The sequence below is a fragment of the Pan paniscus genome, chromosome 13, assembly GCF_029289425.2.
Source record: "Pan paniscus chromosome 13, NHGRI_mPanPan1-v2.0_pri, whole genome shotgun sequence".
Lineage (NCBI taxonomy): Eukaryota > Metazoa > Chordata > Mammalia > Primates > Hominidae > Pan > Pan paniscus.
The window spans coordinates 126,148,288-126,168,049 of NC_073262.2; the positions used below are offsets into that span (position 1 = coordinate 126,148,288).

Below are 19,762 nucleotides of genomic sequence, written 5' to 3' on the forward strand. Positions count from 1 at the left end.
TTAATCCAATGTTTCTCCTTAGACCTTTATAATTTTAAATTTTTTTAATTTTTATTTTATTGTTATTATTATTATTATTATTATTATTTGAGACAGTATCTGGCTCTGTCACGCAGCCTGGAGTACAGTAGCACCATCTTGGCTCATTGCAACCTCCACGTTCTGGCCTCAAGCAATCCTCCCACCTCAGCCTCCTGAGTAGCAGGGACTACCGGTGTGCACCACCACGCCCGGGTAATTTTTGTTTGTTTTTCTGTAGAGACGGGGTTTCACCATGCTGCCCAGGCTGGTCTCAAACTCCTGGGCTCAAGCCGTACACCCGCCATAGCCTCCCAAACTGCTAGGATTACAGGCGTGAATCATTGCTATAATTTTAAATTTTACATTTAGGGCTGGGCGCAGTGGCTCACGCCTGTAATCCCAGCACTTTGGGAGGCCGAGGTGGGCGGATCAAGAGGTCAGGAGATAGAGACCATCCCGGCTAACACAGTGAAACCTTGTCTCTACTAAAACTACAAAAATTAGCCGGGCAGGGTGGCACATGCCTGTAGTCCCAGCTACTCGGGAGGCTGAGGCAGGACAATCGCTTGAACCTGGGGCGGAGGTTGCATTGAGCCGAGATCGCGCCACTGCACTGCAGCCTGAGCGACAGAGTAAGACTCGGACTAAAAAAATAAAAAATAAAAAAAATAAAAACAATTTTAAAAATTACTTTTAGGTGTAGGACCCTTTTTTGAGGGTTTTTTTTTTTTTTTGTAATTTTTGTATGTGCTGTGAGACAGTGGTCCAGCTTTATTCTCTTGTATGTGAATATACATTGGCACCACCACTGCTCATTAGAAAGACTGTTCTTTTCCTCTGTTGAATTCTCTTGGCACTCTTGTTGAAAATTGATTGGCCATAAATGTAAAGATTTATTTCTGGACTTCCAATTTTATTACATTAATCTATTAGTCTGTTCTTATGCCAATAACACACTGTCTTGATTACTGCAAGTTTGTAGTACGTTTTTATATCAGGAACTGTGCGTCTTCCAACTTTGTTCTTTTTCAAGACTGTTTTGACTATCCTGGGTTCCTAGCATTTTCAAATAAATTTCAGGATTAGATCGACAAGTTCTGCAAAGAGCTAGATATCATTTTAATAGGGATTTTGTTAAATCTGTGGATCAATTTGGGTCATATCGTCATCTTAATAACATTAAATCTTTTGATTCATGAAAATGAGGTGTCAGAAGACTACATAGAGATATTTAGATATTCTTTTTTCTGTCAACAATATTTTTAATTTTCAGTGTATAAGATTTGCCCTTCTTATAAGGATAAAATCTATCCTTAGTATTTTATTCCTTTCAATGCTGCTGTAAACGAAATTGTTTTCTTAACTTCATTTTCAAATTGTTCATTTATATTGTATGGAAATACAATTAATTTTTGTATACTGACTTTGTATCCTGCAACTTTGCTGAACTTGTTTACTACCATCAGTTATTTTTGGTGGCTTCTTTAGGATTTTCTGTATAAAAGATCATATCATCTGTGTTGCCTCATTTTTCATCTTTAATTAGCGGAACAGATATAGAAAGAAAAAGAATTTAAGAAATTATAAGCAAATATTTGAAGTAAATTTATTCTTTGTATCACCAGGGACCAATTTTGTGATTACTAAAAACATACAATTTAAAGAAAAATATATTTGGGTGCAAAGTCAAGAAAAATATTGTAAATAAGCATAGTTATTCAGCAACAGAGTAGGCTGCCTAGCGAGGTAGTGAACACTCAATAACTAAAGGTGTTCACTCAACAACACAGCTGTTCAGGGTGTGTTATAGAAGGGATTTCAACAACACAGCTGTTCAGGGTGTGTTATAGAAGGGATCTGAGCATCAGGAAATGAACTGGACTGCGTGATTTCTAGTCTCTTCCAATTTTGAATGTATGTTACTAATTCATTATATTTTACTAACTACTTTTATGTAGATATTTAACCACATAAATGCTATGAACAAGGATCAGTAAGATTTCCTATTTAATAATAAAAGCAAGACCACAGTGTGTTTCTGCATACAGTTATGAGTTTTCTTCTGTGGGTACAAAAGTGGTTTCTATTATCAACCCTGCAAGGTCTAGGTTATGTAGCATTTCAGTAGGTCTTAAATTTTCCAGGAGCCATTCATCCCTGGGAAGAATTATTATCAGACATCTAAGGTATATGAATACTAATATTATGCATCTCCTTTCAAAGTGCTTTCACTCTTAAAATATCTCCATGAGCTTTCAAACAACCCCCACTCTGCAAGGAAACTTAGAGCTCATTGAAGAGATTTATTCCTGCAATCTGGCTATATTTAACATCCATGGTGGAACAGCTGTGGTTCCACGGTGGAAGTAACAGAAATGGACACTTAAGCAAAAGGGAAGTTATTGGAAAGAATTCAGGGCCTCACAAAATTGATGGAAGTAGGAGACCTAGATAGTAAAGGAACATCAGAAGGCTAAGACCCAGAAGCATACAATTGTCTCATACCAAAATGTATATGGTTATTACTCCATACTTGCCACCATAAAGAATTCTATTCAGCTATTTCTTCTTCCGCCCTTGCTTCACACTTTCAAGTTTCAAAGTCCTAAAAGAAAGCCCCCAGTCAGTCTAGATTAGGTCATAAGTTTATTCCATTGAAACATCAGAATGAAGAGAAAAATGCTGTGGACCTCTCAGCTCTATAAATGGAGGCATGCAGAAGGAATTAACCTTGCACACGCACAAAAAATGCAGAATAAGGGAAAGGTAACACCCTTGAAAGAAACTGAAGTACTATTGAAATTAGATGTTGGGTATTCAACCAAAGAACGCCAAATATTCTCTCCACACATGCAGTGCTTTTTTTGGATTTATTTAAGAGCTACTGTAGTTGCAATCCTGACAACCTCAGAGATCAGATTTTTCTCTACTATCTTCTCCACAGTAGAGATTTGTTGTGGCACTCTGCCATCTGTTATTTTTTGTCTATAACACAAAGAAATAGAGACAAAGTTTTTGCCTCAAAAATGTTTTTCTTGTGGTAGGACCTTGTCTTTATAACCCTCACCCCAGTCTCAATCAAGTGGCCCAGTTTCTGTTTTAGACCGTTATTTAAAATCCTGACTGTTCCAATATACTAATGAGGCACCATTATCTGAGGGCTGTTTTTCAACTGCCCTGGTTTCTTGTTTGTATTACTACTGTCATCTCTTGGCCTAAATATTTTTTATATTTAATGATGCCTTAGTGCTTCTATCCTAGGCTTTTTAGCAAAGGCAGCTAATTTAAAAATCAAATAAATGAGTCTTTCTGGACTTCTAATTTCTAGCTCAAGGCCAGAACTACTAGACAATTAACTCCTTTAGATTTAAAACAAATAGAATATGAAGTTTAATCATGTATTTAATATAATTCAAAATATAAATGATCAAAATAACGTGAAAGCACTTGTTTTGTTGTTCCATGGGATCACAACAATTAAGAATCAAAGTTTCTCTTTCTTTAACTTTTAGAGAAGAAGAAAGACTTCTTAATTCCCAAAGGTAAAGTCCTCATGAATCATGACTTAAAAGCCAGTTTCTTCAACACCACGCAGGACTATGACTCATACTTTGTCTTTATTTCATGTTGCGATTCCTTAAGAAGGTATAGGTTGGCCAACAGAATTCATCTGGGTAAAGGATGTGAGCCCCAACCTAATCAATATAATCACTATTTTTGTCAGCACTGCCTTTTGTTTTCTTAGCATCTACTAATCAGAGGAAGATGGTTATTTCCACTGGTTCCATCAGCATTTAACTTTCTAAGGACTTACTACTGTGGGCCAAATTTGACTCACTATTTGAGGTTATTAATAGTCTCCATAATGCTACTTCCTGATTGGCTTGCTACCCTGAACTAACATGGAATTCAGTCAATGTTTCCGCACTAGAGTGCATTCATAATTTCAGCAAATGTATTTTGAAGCAAGGAATGGAAACCATATGTAAAGTGTAAGAATCAACAAAACTATGTATTTCCTTGGTCTTTGGGTTTGTTTATATCCCTTCTCATCTCAGAAAGAATTCATAGTGCTTCTGTGGCTGTATTTAAATCAGGAGCCTTATACAGGGAACATGAGTTGAACCATCCACATTGTCTTTTGAAAAAGGGATTAAACATACCTCTCAGAACCAGTGCATTCCATATTGAAGCAAAGATCACAAAGACTTGTTTCAAAGCTGAACAAGTTTCCACAACTATGCTATTGTCAGGCTACTTCCCATGAGCCACCCTAAGGTCTGCACTAGCAAAAAGCCAGCAAAAGCAAACCATGTCCAGCTTTCTCAATACAGATTATCCAACCAACAGCTTAAATAGGTAACATCTGAGTTTTGTTACTTTACAAATGTAAGTAGAATATATCATAGTATATTTTTAATTTCACAGTAAGTACATCAACAATTACTCTAATTCTACTTACATGTGAAATTATTTTAAAATAAAGAATTTTTGACCAATCAATTTATATTTCAGCTTTATTTCTTTCTTCTCCATTTCATTTTAGTATTCAGATATCTGGTTCCATTTCTGAGAATAATATTATGTAGTTGGACTTAATGCCATCATAGCCAATGGAGAATAAAATATATAAAAACGTTTCTATAGGATTGCTCAGCAAATGAATTACCTATAAAAATAAACACTAGTATTGTTTTGTTCTAACTACACTGTGAAAATGTGTCTTTCCTCACTCAATAAGGGTATTTTCAGGTTCATTATTTCTGCTGAATAATCTAATTCCCTGCTTGTGCCCCAAACTTAAACTCAGACAAATGATGTTCTATTGAAGGCATTTGAGGTTACATTGTGATGGGAACATGGAGAGATAATAACGTCAACCAATATTTGAATATTGCTTTATAATTCACAATGCTTTTCACAGACATTATGCTATATGATACTCTCAAATCACATGATTTTAGCCCAGGGAGAAACTTTAGATATAATATGGTCTAACCTCCTCATACTGAATCCCAGAGAAGTTAGTGATTTGAACAACGACTCAAGGTGCATAAGTATGAGAGCCAAGATTGGAATCCAATCCTTAACAATAAAATAGTGAAAATAATCTCACTGAGGTCTCGTGATGATCATAAATTCTATCTGTAGTATTTTCACATGTTGTGACATTTTTTTCAACTATTCCAACATAACTGTTGGGTTTTTCTTTAATAAGAAATTATAACCAAGTGCATTGTAGGAACATGCTTAGCCATGATGATCTGAGCCTCAGGTCCCTCATCTGTAAAAGATGGCTAATTTGAACATATGCCCTCTCAGGACATGCTGGGCCTTCGTAGCCTGTGTGCTGCTGTCATTTCTTTCAGCCCATTTTGGTGAAGTATATTTAGTTTACTGACTTAGAATATAAAAGATGCCCAGATGATGGAAATAAAGAGACATTCTTTCCAGATGCAACAGGGGGTGTTATCATTAGAAATGGGAGGTGGTTCTTCAAATCTATCTGCCAATATCTGGCTTGATCTCACTTTTGGTTTAGTACAGGCAAATAAAATAGTAGGACAGACACAAATCTCTAGGTCAGAGGCAGAAACTCTCGAGAAGGCCATATGGTTATTCATACCAGTAAAGGTAACTAATGAAGTACAAATAGCTTTTCTTGTTTACCCTGGAAATCCCTTCATAGGCGGCTTGTTAGTTGGTCTCAGATTGTTTGGAAAGTCCAAGAACCAACAGAGATGAAGTGCATTAATAGATAGTGGTGGCAACAGCCAGGGTTGAAATGCTAGTGTGTTCTTAGAGTGACTGAACTGTGCTTGTCAAGGAGGGAAGGGTTGTGGAGACCCATTCACCCATTGACCCATCCACCTGACCTTCTCTGACACCTCAGGAGGTATATCTGGGCCCTGTCCCCCAGTGAAAATTCTGCTTAATCCCAAAGTCTTGAGATGTGAGGATTCCTACCCACTGATGTTTGATGATGGGTAGGCACTGAAGGCATCCCCTCAACACACACCCAGAGTGCAGGTATTCCCCTCCCCTAACTTTCCTGCCAAGAGCCTCAATTTACCAGCAAAGAAGTTCAACCTGGGCCACATGGCTGATTCATGATAAGAAGTGTTCTTCAGGAAGAAGCCTCTCCTTACTGTTATTCAATGATGTGAAATTATAAAACTGGAGTCCAAGAAATCATGAGTGGCAAGACCCAGTGTATAAATCAGTCCCTGACTTCCATATCTGTGCTTTCCATAAGATGTCACCAGCTCTCTTGTTGCCTGACATTTAACACTCACAGAGCAATGAGTCAGACAGGCTGGAATAAAACATCAGGCACCTGGGTTTCCTTGTTAACTGCCTGGTAATCATTTGAAACACCACCTCCAGTACCCAGAAACAACAGTCCCTGATGGTGGAAGAATTGGGGCACAAAATCTTGGTATGGAGCATTATGTTAAAATCCCAGCCTTCTATCCCCATATGAACAGTGACCTTAAAAAGGAAATCATGAGATTGAGTCATTATTAACATCCAAGTCTTGTAAACTCTTATTTATTAAAAAGAAAATCATGAGATTGAGTCCTTATTGACATCCAAGTCTTATAAACTCTTAATTATACTTTAAATTCTAAGTCCAGCAGCTTAATCACCTGTTTTTAGATTTAGCTGTTGGCTACTGAGAGCTTAGAGATTGTGTAGTTTGTTCAGGCAGCCCTAGTAGATTAAATGCCACTTATCATCAGAGAAAGATTGAGAGAGATACAAAAAAAAAAAAAAAAAGGAGAGAGAGAGATTGGAAAGAGAAGTAATTGTTGTTTGAGCTTACTATTTATATTTCCTGACATTAATTGGTAGCACCATAGAAAGTACCAAAAAGTCAACCATGTACTGATGTTAGAAATATAATTTCCAAGTGTAAGTACCACAGTATTCTGGATATCTTGTGTTTCACTTGACGTCTTCAGAATTATGCAAGTGATTAACAAAAAAGCCCAATAATATACCCATCTTTTAGTCCATTAGTTTTTGTTTTCAAGTATCAGTTATTAAGCGCTCACTACATGCCTAGTACTGTGGTGAGAAATTTACTTCCATAATCTTACCTAATCCTCACAACAATTATTTAAGATAAATATTATTATCTCATTTTTTTTTTTTTGAGACAGAGTCTCGCTCTGTTGCCCAGGCTGGAGTTCAGTGGCGTGATCTTGGCTCACTGCAAGCTCTCCCTCCCGAGTTCACACCATTCTCCTGCCTCAGCCTCCCGAGTAGCTGGGACTACAGGCACCCGCCACCACGCCCGGCTAATTTTTTTTGTATTTTTTTAGTAGAGACGGGGTTTCTCACCGTGTTAGCCAGGATGGTCTCGATCTCCTGACCTCATGATCCGCCCGCCTCGGCCTCCCAAAGTGCTGGGATTACAGGCGTGAGCCACTGCGCCCGGCCTATTATCAGATTTTTTTTTTTATTATACTTTAAGTTTTAGGGTACATGTGCACAATGTGCAGGTTTGTTACATATGCATACATGTGCCATGTTGGTGTGCTGCACCCATTAACTCATCATTTAGCATTAGATATATCTCCTAATGCTATCCCTCCCCCAAAAATGTGGCACATATACACCATGGAATACTATGCAGCTATAAAAAATGATGAGTTCATGTTCTTTGTAGGGACATGGATGAAGCTGGAAACCATCATTCTCAACAAACTATCGCAAGGACAAAAAACCAAACACCACATGTTCTCACTTATAGGTGGGAATTGAACAATGAAAACACATGGACACAGGAAGGGGAACATTATACACCAGGGACTATTATCTGATTTTAAAGGAGAAAAGTGAGACAACTTTCTGATCTCACACAGTAATTAGGAATTTAAACTCAGAGTTGTCAGATGCCAGAGGCTACCCTCTAAAGCAGTACACTAGACCTCTACCCCAAAATGAACCTGATATTGATAGAATCTCAGTTATTGCATTCTGACATTATTGATTATCTTTGTAAACACTTATTATTTTCACTGCTTTTTCCTAGTTATTAAAGAAAATCTTGATGCTAATGAAGAACACTGCACTCCAATTTGTCACTGAATTAATTTCCTGAGTAAGGAGGAGAAGGCGGTATTATTTTCAGGACAAAGATTAGCTTCATCGCTGCCAAAAGCTTGGTATTACACTAGGATGTTAAGGATGTGTCATTTTGGAAGTGAATCACGGACATAATCAAATTCCACTTCTGGCAGCAGAGAAGAGAATACAGCTGTGTATAACTCTGAGCTGGTTCTCTTATTCACATACACCATCTGCTTTCTGTTGCTTTAGATAAAATTTTTTATTTCAGGATTTAAAAATGCTTTAAATTCAATAATTATCTAACTAGTGAATCATGTGAAAAAAAAACAAGATAGAGACAGCATAATGCTTTGTCTTCTAGTCTCTTCTTGTCTAATGGTATTTCAGTAATGAGGTCTAGATACATGGTGACATAACAGGTATTCCTTTTAATTATCAGCCTGAGACAGAATAAGAATGGGACTTTCCCCCAACCATGTCCCATCAAGGACTGCAAGCTGGTGAGGGGAAGGGCTCCTGGCCAGCAGAGACCCCAATCAGATCATTCAGACCCTGTATCATAATCTTGTGCATGGTGCCATAGCCACTGACTACAGGACCTTGAAGAAGCTAAAATAAGCAATTCCCACCATAAATCTTACTCAAGAGAGTCCACCCTAACTCCCACATATGCACAAGACCAGGAGATGACCAACCCTTAACCTCAGCTTCATTACTAAAAATCACATACTAAAAATCACACCCAGGGGTAGAGACTTAACATGCAAATGAGACATGCAACATATGAAGAAGCATGTTATCAAACTGCCCAAGTGCTAACAGTTCCCTGCCTCTGCATACCCAAACACCATTCCTTTCCCTCTGCAGCCCTTTTAAAACTGTCTTTTCATTTCCCTCTGGGGAGCCAGCCAGAAAATTCTCTCTCTCTGGTGCTGCCTCCTTTATGCCCTGGTGTAAGTTCCAATAAAGACTTGTCTGGGAAAACTCTTTGGGCCTCATGTCAACTTATATTGCATTGAAGGTCCAAGAACCCAGGGTCAGTAACAAGCCAGCCTTTAGAGTCAGTTGCTCTGGCAAGACCAAGCATTTTGGGGAAGACCTTAACTCTTCCAGTTCAGTCCTGGCAACTCCTTGGGATATTCACATAAATGGTTCAATGCACCGAGCACAGAGACAGCTTGAGCCAGGGGGTCTTTGCCCTGGCCAGCTGTAAGGTTATAACTCACAGTTCAAAGTGAGTGTGAGACTCTCTCAAGCCAAGGTTGGTTTTATCCAATCAAGAAGAACCTTCAATGGAGATCTCTGGTCTCTACCAAGAAAAATTCAGGTCATTCAGAGCAGTCCAGCAATTTCAGGAGCAAAAATAATCAGGCTAGCTCTAGTTCCTAAAAGACGTGAACTTCTGCAAGGTATTTCATCTCTCTGGGTCCTGATTGCTCATCAGTGAAATGAAAAAAAATACCTTCCTAAACCTCTTATGAATTTAGGAGGCTAAGATGAAATAATAAGCGGGAAACACCTTTGAAAGTGCTTTATTCCAGGTGGTGGTGACATCATTAGTATTGTCTATTTGCTGCTGATGACCATCCCCTTATAGGCGATCCCTGGACAGCTGTGGATTTTGAAAGTTCATTATATTCTCCCAAGGTTGCAAATTCAGGTAAAGAACCAATATGCATTAACTGGTCACAGGCAAAGAATCTTTGTGGGCAGCAGCTTTCAATCTTTTCACCACTCCGACGTGTGTATCAGATGACTTTTACATTTTACACATAGCTAGATTCCTATAGATATAAAACAGCAACCTAGTTGTACACACATGCCTTTCTTTCCCACTTCAAAAAGTAAGTGGGTGAAAATGAATCCATCTGTGATATTGTGAAATATATATTTGGTCTTCTTTCTTATTTCCTGGCATAGAACTTCTAAAATCCTTGGAATCCCTCAAGTGCTATCTTTTTGTATGCTAATGGTGACTGACAGCTTTAAGATGAGGGCTGGTCACAGGAAAAACAAAAATATGAATGGGGGGTGGGACTGACAGTCCCCTCCCCAATCTCTTCTCTGGGGATAGGGGAGGAGCTGAAAGGCAAGTTGGTCACCTATGGCCAATGGTTTAATCAATGCCTAACTAATGAATCCTCTTTAAGAACTCAAGAGAACAGGGTTCGGAGAGCTTCCAAATAGCTGAACACGTGGAGGTTATTGGAGGGTGGCACTTCCAGGGAGGACACGGAAGCTCCTTAACATACTCTTTCACTTCTACTGAGAGAGGCAGGATGCAGAGAAATCCTAGGCAGACAGGGGCAGATCCCTGGTGAAACCCCACCTTCAAGCCGAAAAGCCTGAAACCCGTGGCCCAAAGTGAGAACTTCTGTCACTGTTTGCCTGCTGTCTCCTGATTGGTTCTTTCCAAATGATGTCTTTTTACCAATCAAACGTTGTCTTTTCCAAAACTACCTACGGCCTTCCCCATTCCCCATCCTGTGCTTATAAAGACCCCAAATTCAGTCAGTAGAGAGACAGAAGCCACTTGACTGGAGAGAGGTAACTTGACTTCAGAGGGGCAACTGGACTTCGGAGGAGAGATGGTTTAACTTTGGAGAGGTGGCTTGATGTCAGGGAAGAGCCAGCAAGAGCCAGCTGGACTTTGGGGGAAGATTACCTGCCCACCCCATCTTCTCTCCAGCTCTCCTCTCCTCTGAAAGCCATTTCCATTGCTTAATAAAATTCTCCACCTTCACCATCCTTCAAGTGTTCCAGCAACCTCATTCTTCTTGGACACTGGACAAGAGCTCAGGACCCACAAAGTTCAGGTACCAAAAAAAGGCAGTCGCACTGGCCCTTTGCCCTCACTGGCAGAGGCCAGCTGCCTCATGTGACGAGGCAAGGGGCCCACTGAGCTGGTAACACACTGCTGTCCACAGATGGTGGAGCTAAGAGAACATTGTACATGCGCTCTGGGGTTTCGGGGGTTGCAGACACCTCCACCTGGGTGCCACCATGGGGCCTGCATGGAGCTTGCTTCTGCTGGTGCCCAAAGCAGCCAGCTAGATCCCACACTCACTCACGAGCTCCCTCCTGCAAGAGGTTGAGCATGATGGGCCATATAGATGGGGTATCCCCATCACAAGTCCAATAAAGGGGTTGAGAAAAATCATGCATTACTACCTCTCCGTGTGCAACATTTCGTCTATATCCTTTGTAATATCCTTTATAATAAAACAGTAAAACATAAGCATTTGCCTGAGATTTGTTCCAGTAAATTAACGAAACCCAAAGAGGAGTCATGGGAACCCCAACTTGAAGCCAGTGGGTCAGAAATTCTGAAGGCCCAGACTTCAGACTGGTGTCTGAAGTGAAGAGGGCAGTTTCGTGGGACTGAACCCTCAATTTGTGGGACCTGATGCTATCTCCAGGTAGACAGTGTTGGCACTGAATTGGAGGACATCCAGTTGGTATCTGATGCAGGATTAATTGCTCACTTGGTGGTGGAGAGAAACCCTTCCACACACACACATTTGGTCACAAAAGTCTGTGTTTATTGTGTGGTGTGAGGGCAAAGAAAAAAAATTTGAGAGTTTTTTCCAAACACCATTCTATCTATATTTTAAAAAAGAAATACTTCAACAACTTTAACAGTTATTAACAGCAAATTATTTGTGGCACTATTGTGTTATTAACCCTGGGATAAAAGCATTACTCTAGAGAATAAATTGAACTTTCCTGACTTGGAAGTTCAATTGTTTCTTTCTAATTAGGAGGCATAAAGCCTAATTTAATGCTAAATTACAGTAATTTTGTTGGCTTGAACTTTTTTCTGTTTTCACTTTTCCCTCTTCTTCATGCTTCTGTAACTATTTTAAACAACTTGCTATATATTCATTTTATTATAAATGACTAGGATCTCTTTTTGAAAAAAGGTGGGATTTAAATCATAGCTGACAAATATATATATTCTGAGATCCTCCAGTTTAATAGTCCAAGCAGTTCATTTATTGCAAATGACTTACAATGCAAATCATGTTCTCAAGTAGGAGAAATAGCTAAATTTGAAATTTTCCACTCAATATGTTTACCATAGAGGAACATAAAATTGACCATTTTCAATTATTTTGAAAACAATGAAATGGAAATAATAATGGCCTTCTCAAGAAGGGAAAGAATAAAGTGTACACTTTTCATTGTGTTTATATTGCAACTGTGAAGTATGCCACACGTGGCTTCTAATGGAACTCTTAAAATTTCCCCTGAGTCATCCCAAACTTTATACTTTTAAAAATGTAGTATCTTTTCAATTAGAAGTGATAGAAAACACCAAATAGTAACCTTACAGAGTAAGAAGCTTATCTGCATGGTTTCCACGTCTAAAAAGGGCAAGAAACTAGAATCAAATCCTGGAAAAATGTTTTACTGTGTACACGGAGATCCTAAGAAAGACAGTGGTCACAAATTGTATGGGAACAATGGCCTAATTTTTCAGTTATTTTTGTGGTAGTAGATGGTTTGCAAAATGGCCCCAATCTGATTTTGCCTTGTGTCAACACTCAGTTTCAAATTATTTTGAAGCTTCTCTAGTCAAGAATGGAGTCTTCTCTTCCTATTCGTCCAAGACAGGGAAAGTGGTAGGGAAGTAAGTGGCTGTAGAGATAACGGAAGAAGAAGAGATGGAAAGTGACATAGCAGAAGGGGAGGGCCCATATTTGAATTTGAATTTCGGTAGGCAGTAGTGATAAAGGCTACAACCAGCAGAAGTGATCATGACCAGGAAGAGGTAGGCTTAGGGTTGGAGTTGAGATTTCAACATAACACTGGCTGGAGAATCTGGACTGGCTTGTCACATGTTTTGCCCAATGCAATGAGGAAGAAGTGATAGGGCACTAGTTCTGAGCCAAGGCCTCCAAATACCTTGATTCTATTCTCTCCTTCTTGTTCCTGTGTCTTTGAGGAAACTAGCCTGTTGGAACACAAGATCACACAAGGAACAGGGCTGAGTTGTCCACCTGAGATCATCCTAGACCTTTCACAGCTGACCATAGACCCATGAGCAAGCCTAGATGACAGCAGCTGACCAGCCTGCTCTTAAACTTATTAAAAATAACAAATTCTGTCAGTTTGTATTTCACACTATCCAAGAGTTAAGAATGGCAGAAAATCATTACACTAATTGCTGACTTCAAGAATTAAGACTCAGAAGTGGTGGAGTTAATTTCCCAAGGTCTGAGCCTACCTGTGACTTAAGCTCTGATCTTCTAGCTCCAAGAGTAGGACCTAAGTTGAAACATGAACACACTAAACTCATTTGCTGTTTCCCGAATGCCATTGAAATAATACCTTTAACTCAAAATATGGAAGCCTTTTTCTTAAGTTTCCTTGGGCTTAAAATTCTCTAAGAGACTCCAAAATGATTTAAAGAACCTTAGATGGGAGAGCTATAATGGGTTGTTCAGGGAAACACAGCTGTTAAGGCAATATTTTCTGCCTTCTTTTGTCATAGTTATCAGAAATTAAATACCATGTTGAATGGATCGTGGCTTTCTCCAGGTATGAGAAGGGTCGAGCATTTTTATACATTTACCTCTGAGCATCAGGTAAACAATATGGAATATACTTCCAAAAGAGCAAGTGAAATGCTGTGTTTCAAACCAACAGAATCCTATTCAGAGCAAAATGTTGCCATACGGCCAAGAATGATTTTGCTCATCAAAAACACACTATCTGTTTTTTAGGTTAGAGCCTCAAAGTTCCATAAAGATTGAGTGGAAGTCTATATAAAGTTAGAGTAAAGTCCATAAAGTTTAGAAAGTCTATAAAGTTGGAGTGAAGCACATCTTGGTAGATAGGCATAAGTACTGACTAAACTGCAAAGATTAGCTTCTATTTCTTGTATTACTAATATCACTTTTGAATCCCACCTTACCTATAAATCAGCTGAGTACAGATGCAACTTCTCAGGAATGGAGGGTGAGCAGTAAGCACTGTGGTGCACAGAAACAAGATCAAGTTTGGAATTGGAGACTTGTGCTTCCTGAATCTTATAGACTGAATTGTGTCCCCTGAAAAGTCATATGTTGTCATCCTAACTCCAGTATCTCAAAATGTGATTATATTTGGAGATGGGTCCTTTAACAAAAGGATTAAGTTAAAATGAGGTCATTACGATGGGCCTATCCAATATGACTGGTGTCATGAAAAGAGGAGAATAGGACATTGACATACAAAAGGAAAATCAAATGAGGACACAGCAGAAGTTGGCCATCTATAAGCCAAGACAAAGGCCTCAAAAGAAATCAATCCTGCTAACACTTTAATCTCAGATTTCTAACAATCCAGAACTGCAAGAAAATAAATGTCTGTTGTTTAAGCCACCCATTGGTACTTTGTTCTGGCAGCCCTGCAAAAGAATACACTGAGTTTGAAAGAATACACTGATGAGATGGTTGATTCAACCACAGCTTCATAATGGAAACACTTAAGGTGTGTAGGTGCAAATAAGTTTTTAAGCAATCAATGTTCTAAGACAGACAAAAATAAAGTGCTGTGAGAGTTTAGAGGAGGGAAAGGTTGGCATTTTTCCTTTACCCAGAAAATCAAAGCCAAAACGAAAAATTACAAAGAACATGAGTTTTTAGGAATTGTTCAACCTGACTTGGAGTATTTAACATTTTTATCTACAGGGCTGCCACCTTCAGCATTTCTATTTTAAAGTAATTTAGAGGGCTCAAAAGATGTAGCATTTGGGAGTTGTGCATTGCATTGTAGGAATTCAATATAGGAATAAATTTGCCATAAATAGTGAGGTATGGATGCTAGATGCTAGAAATATAGGTTGGTGCAAAAGTAATTGTGGTTTTGACGTTACTTTTAATAGCAAACACCGCAACTACTTTTGCACTAACCTAATAGAAAGGGGTCTTGAAAGGGATCTCACTCACCTGACCCCTGAGGTTTGGATGGGTAAACTGGAGTCCAGAGATGTTTAGTGACTTGCCAAAGGTCACTCAGTGAGTCCAATAATCCAGGGCCAGAACTGGAAACAACGTAGCTTAGGTTGTTAGAAAAACAAGGTATAGAGCCAGTTATTCTATAAGATAAAAGCAAAATGAGATACATCAATTCACTCCCCAATATAATTAGCAGCCCAATATCTTCGTTGTCTCAATCAGAATAAAATTAATCTCGGTTTACTACTAGAATTTCCTACTATAGCATTTTCATTTGTTCAACAATTAACAGTAAATTATTCTTTTGTTCAACCATTAATAGTAAACTATTTAGCTAATGTCTATAAAAAATACTGCAATGCCTTCTGCTGTTAAAAATCTTACCCTGTAGTCTCAAAATCAATTCTTCCCTCCTTGATGTAGCACCAGGATAACTGAGTTTCCTCCTTTCCAGAAATACTGGAGTAGATTCATGAGTCAGACATAGCTTTGGACTATGGAGCTCAAAAACCTGGTTATAAAACAAAATGCTTTTGTGTGTTTCCACCTCATGAAGGTAACCCTTACCTCTTCATGACAGGCAGTATGTATAATGGTTAGTAGCATGGGCACTGCTACATACCAGCTATGGAAACATGGATCCACTTTTTAAAGAGGTGATGATGGTAACAATGATGCCGTCCTCAAGGAATTTGTGAGGACTCCACTCTCTTCTTGGTTCCTCTGCTACATGGCTACTTCTCCTTCTTAGAATTAATAAAGGGATATTCCTCATTTCTTTAGCCTTAAGACATTGGAGTACTGTTAGTTCCATTCTGGAAACTTCTACATCTTCCTTCAATCAGTAAGTGAGTTCACAACATTCATGTTTGAAATGTCATCTATATACTAATAATTCTTAGATGTATATGTACAGCCTTGGCTTCTCCCTTAAACTCCTGATTCAAATCCTCTGCTCTCTACTTAATATCTACTCAATATTAGTAGATAGCTACTAATCTGCTTATACCCAATTTGCTCAGGCCAAACTCCTGATCCCTCCACACCCATTCCTTACACAGTTTTTCCCAACTGAGTTATGTCACCTACATTCCGTTATTATTCAAGGCAAAAGCTTTGCAGCAATTGTTGGCCTTTTTGTTTCTCTCACTTGCCCTATCCAGCCTATCAGCAATCCCACTGGCTCTACCTTCAAAGTGTGTCCACAATCTGACCCCTACTCACCGCCTTCATCACTGCCACCCAGGTTTAACCCACCTTCACTTCCCCCTTGTATTATTGCAAAAACCTCCTGACTGCTCTTCGTGATTCTGTCCTTGTCTTTCTAAAATCTATTCTCTAGAGAGATGTCTTAGAAACATAACTGAGACGTAGTGACTTTCGTACTCAAAACCCTCCAATGGCTCTTATCTCATGAAGAGTAAAACCCAAAGTCCATCAAATGGCTGGAAAGGGTCCAGCTCCCAGTCATCTCTGACCTCACTCTCTTCTAATTTATTCCTGCTCATTCTGTTCTACTGTACTGGCCTCCTTGGTCTTCCTTGCATGGGTTCCTGCCTCAGGGCCTTGGCATTTGCTGGAATGACATTGGCTGGACTGACTTTCCCTCGGACATACATGATTCACTCACTCTGTCACTTGTTTCAGCTCGTTCACCAAATGACATTGACTCTGAAAGGCCTTCCCTTACCACAATCCTATCTAAAATAACACACTTCTTCACTCTACTGTGTTGTGTCTATTTTCTCTTTGCTTCTTATCTGTCTCCTCTCCTCTCTCCTTGAGTACAAGCCAAAAGGGCTTCTTTTTACACTGCTAAGTCAAGCATGCCTGTGATTAATGCACATGGTAAGTACTCAATAAATACTGGTAAAGTAAATAAACAAAAGAATCCTCTTATTCCTGATGAGAAACTTTCAGTGACTTTTCATTGACCACAAAATGACATCCAAACTGTTCCTTTTAGCTTTCAAGGCTTTCCATAATTTACCGTTCCAATTTCATTTTCCCACTAGACACCAAACCTCAGCCTGGCTATTTTCCGAACTCTAAGCCTCTCCTCCTGCACTCTACCCAGATGGTTCCTCACCATCTCGACATGCCCCTTGCTACCTGTCCATCAAAGCATGGCTCACCTGCTATAAACTCCCTCAAACCTTCCCTGATTCCCATAGCCCATGCTGTAGTACAGATGTTCATAGACATGTTTTTCCTTTTTGAACAGAGACTCTTCTTAGCTACTCGTGTCATCCATGCTCAGAGCTGGAACTCCAGTTAAAAATGAGCTCATTAAATAAATGAATTCTAGCCAAGATTCACTTTAGCCAAGAACCTGACAACCTTACAAGCAACATTATGGTTTCTAGATATTTTTCTCATTCCAGTGTTGTAAGAAGGATTTGAAATTTTATTTTTCTGAAGATACATTTTTTGCTCATTATATACACAAAAAGTGGCTGGTCTCCGTATTGTAGATTAAGGAAGCTCATTGAATTAAAATGAGATCATAGGGTCTGTTTTAAGTGACTGGGAATTCAAATGTTAGGATTAAATCTTCAGAGAAAGACTACAAATTAAAGAGCCATTATCCAGATGTTTCTGAATATCTATCTCTACCTATGTCTTATTCAGCTGGTCATTTAGTTAAGTGAAGGGTGCATGTGGCTTCAGCTTTTGACTACCGCTGTCTTTCCTTCTCTAAAGGAAGCCTCATTGAGTACCCAGGCCACACCTAGTTACCTTATCTACTCCACAAATAACAAGCAATACCTCCAACCCCATAATTCCAGCACTGCTGGAAGGTGGGTGGGCTAAGTGGCTCACTCAGTGAGTTGATAGTCTGTCCTGCCCCCCACAGATGGGACTACAAACCAGGCCATGTCTCAGGTGACAGCCAATTTCCAAATGAGGCCAAGAATATTTAGAAGTGGTTACAGCTCTGATTTGGGGTTCGTCTCCTGGAGATGCCATGGTGCCTTTTTAATTTCCTGACATTTTCAGACATGGAGAAAAGAATCTGGCTGATGAGTCACCAATATTAATGGGGTTTTGAATCCTATTCGCTGTGGCAGCTGCCTCTCCTTTAGTTATTCACACACAAAAAAAAGAAAAAGACTTTCAGGCAAACTCCGAGAAAGAAGCAGTGTTGGCAGCCATTCAATTGTCGTGTGTATTCTCAGACCTTGGCCCCTGTTTCATGGGGAGGGGAGTTGTTTGTTTTTTTGCCTTGTGTGTGACTGTTTGAGAAGCTGAAGATAATTGTTATATACATACTACCTTGGTGGAGTGGGCTTCGTTTGTTTGATGGACAGAAAACACCTCCAGAGCTCAAATCTTGTGATTCTGCTGAGTCATAACAGAATAGAGGGTTGTATTACATTACAGCACTTCTTGTTTTCCTGGTTCCTGAATTCTGCTTTTACCTGCATGCCCTGATATGAAAAAGGCAAAATATAAAGTGAAATGTTTGTGTTTAGAATAGCTAATTATACTTCACAAACTTCAACACAAATCCAAGGTTTGAAGCCAAAATATTAAAATAGTTGCATCCTTGCTACCTTTAGGGTCCTCCAGTTCCCAACATCCCAAGTGTATTTTAAAAGCAGCCCTAGCTGGCTCCCAACAGTGACTGTGAGCTTGCTAGATAACCAAGTCTCTTCTTCCTAACAGAAAAACATAACATTACCTATCCCTCTGTAAGTATGTGGTAAGAATTCTCTATTTCCTATTCTTCCTGTGCTTTTTAAACTAAAAGGGGTATATGGGCCAAGACAGCCCCTTTTGTGAGTTAACAGAGGACATTTTTTTCTTCACAGACCAACATCTCTTGAGTTCTATCATAAATCATGAAACCCATGCCAGGGTCCAAACTAGTTCTTCACAATCAAACAAACAATTAGCTCTGAGGTCACATTGTGGGGATAATGGGGGTAGGGAGGGAAGAAAGAAAATTAGCACACACATTATCTGAGATTTTATTTCACAGCACGCGTACAAAGAAGTGCTGCATCCAGGGCACAAGAGATTACTGATGAAAGGAATTTACAGTGAAAGATAACGAGGGAGCTTTCAGCAAGCCATCAATCTGTGGGCTGTTCCTGGAGGCCCCTGGACAGTCGGAACACAGACCGTGCTGAATGGAAGCAAGGTGACATTTAGAGGACATGGTTCACTGAAAAGAGCAAACGTATGCAAACCCAGGAATATCATCTTGTGAGGAAATAAACCTTGCTGCTGTGAACACCAGTGTTGTAGCTGTTGAGTCTTTCTCAGCTTACAGAGCAGAGCCTTTTGGCAGCCTGGGAATACTGCAGAAAACGAGAATAACTGCTGGCGCTCACTAGAACAGCAGACCCAGCTGGGAGCAAAGCAGAGAGTTGCAGACACTCTCTCTTAATCAAACTTTGTACGAAGAGCTTGAGAGATTATTTCTTTGTCTTACCCATTTCACATCCTGTTATTTTTTTTTCTGCGTAAGTTTCAGTATGAAAGAACTGTGGATATTCTCTGAATTTAAGTAAATCCATTTAAGAACAGAGGTAATTAGGCCAGGTACGGTGGCTCACTCCTGTAATCCCAACACTTTGGGAGGCAGAAGTGGGCAGATCACCTGAGGTCGGGAGTTCGAGACCAGCCTGGCCAACATGGTGAAACCTTGTCTCCACTAAAAACACAAAAATTAGCTGAGTGTGGTGGTGCATGCCTGTAATCCAAGCTAC

The 19,762-nt window shown here is 39.4% G+C and overlaps 1 long non-coding RNA gene across 1 annotated transcript in view; it reads left to right on the forward strand.

The window, feature by feature from the left end:
- Nucleotides 1-9,087, forward strand: part of LOC134728777 (uncharacterized) — a 41,510-nt gene extending 32,423 nt beyond the window's left edge. The window contains exon 5 of the long non-coding RNA XR_010109576.1: nucleotides 8,063-9,087. This is a non-coding gene — a long non-coding RNA (uncharacterized LOC134728777). The remainder of the gene's footprint in view (nucleotides 1-8,062) is intronic.
- The last annotated feature ends 10,675 nt before the right edge of the window (nucleotides 9,088-19,762 follow it).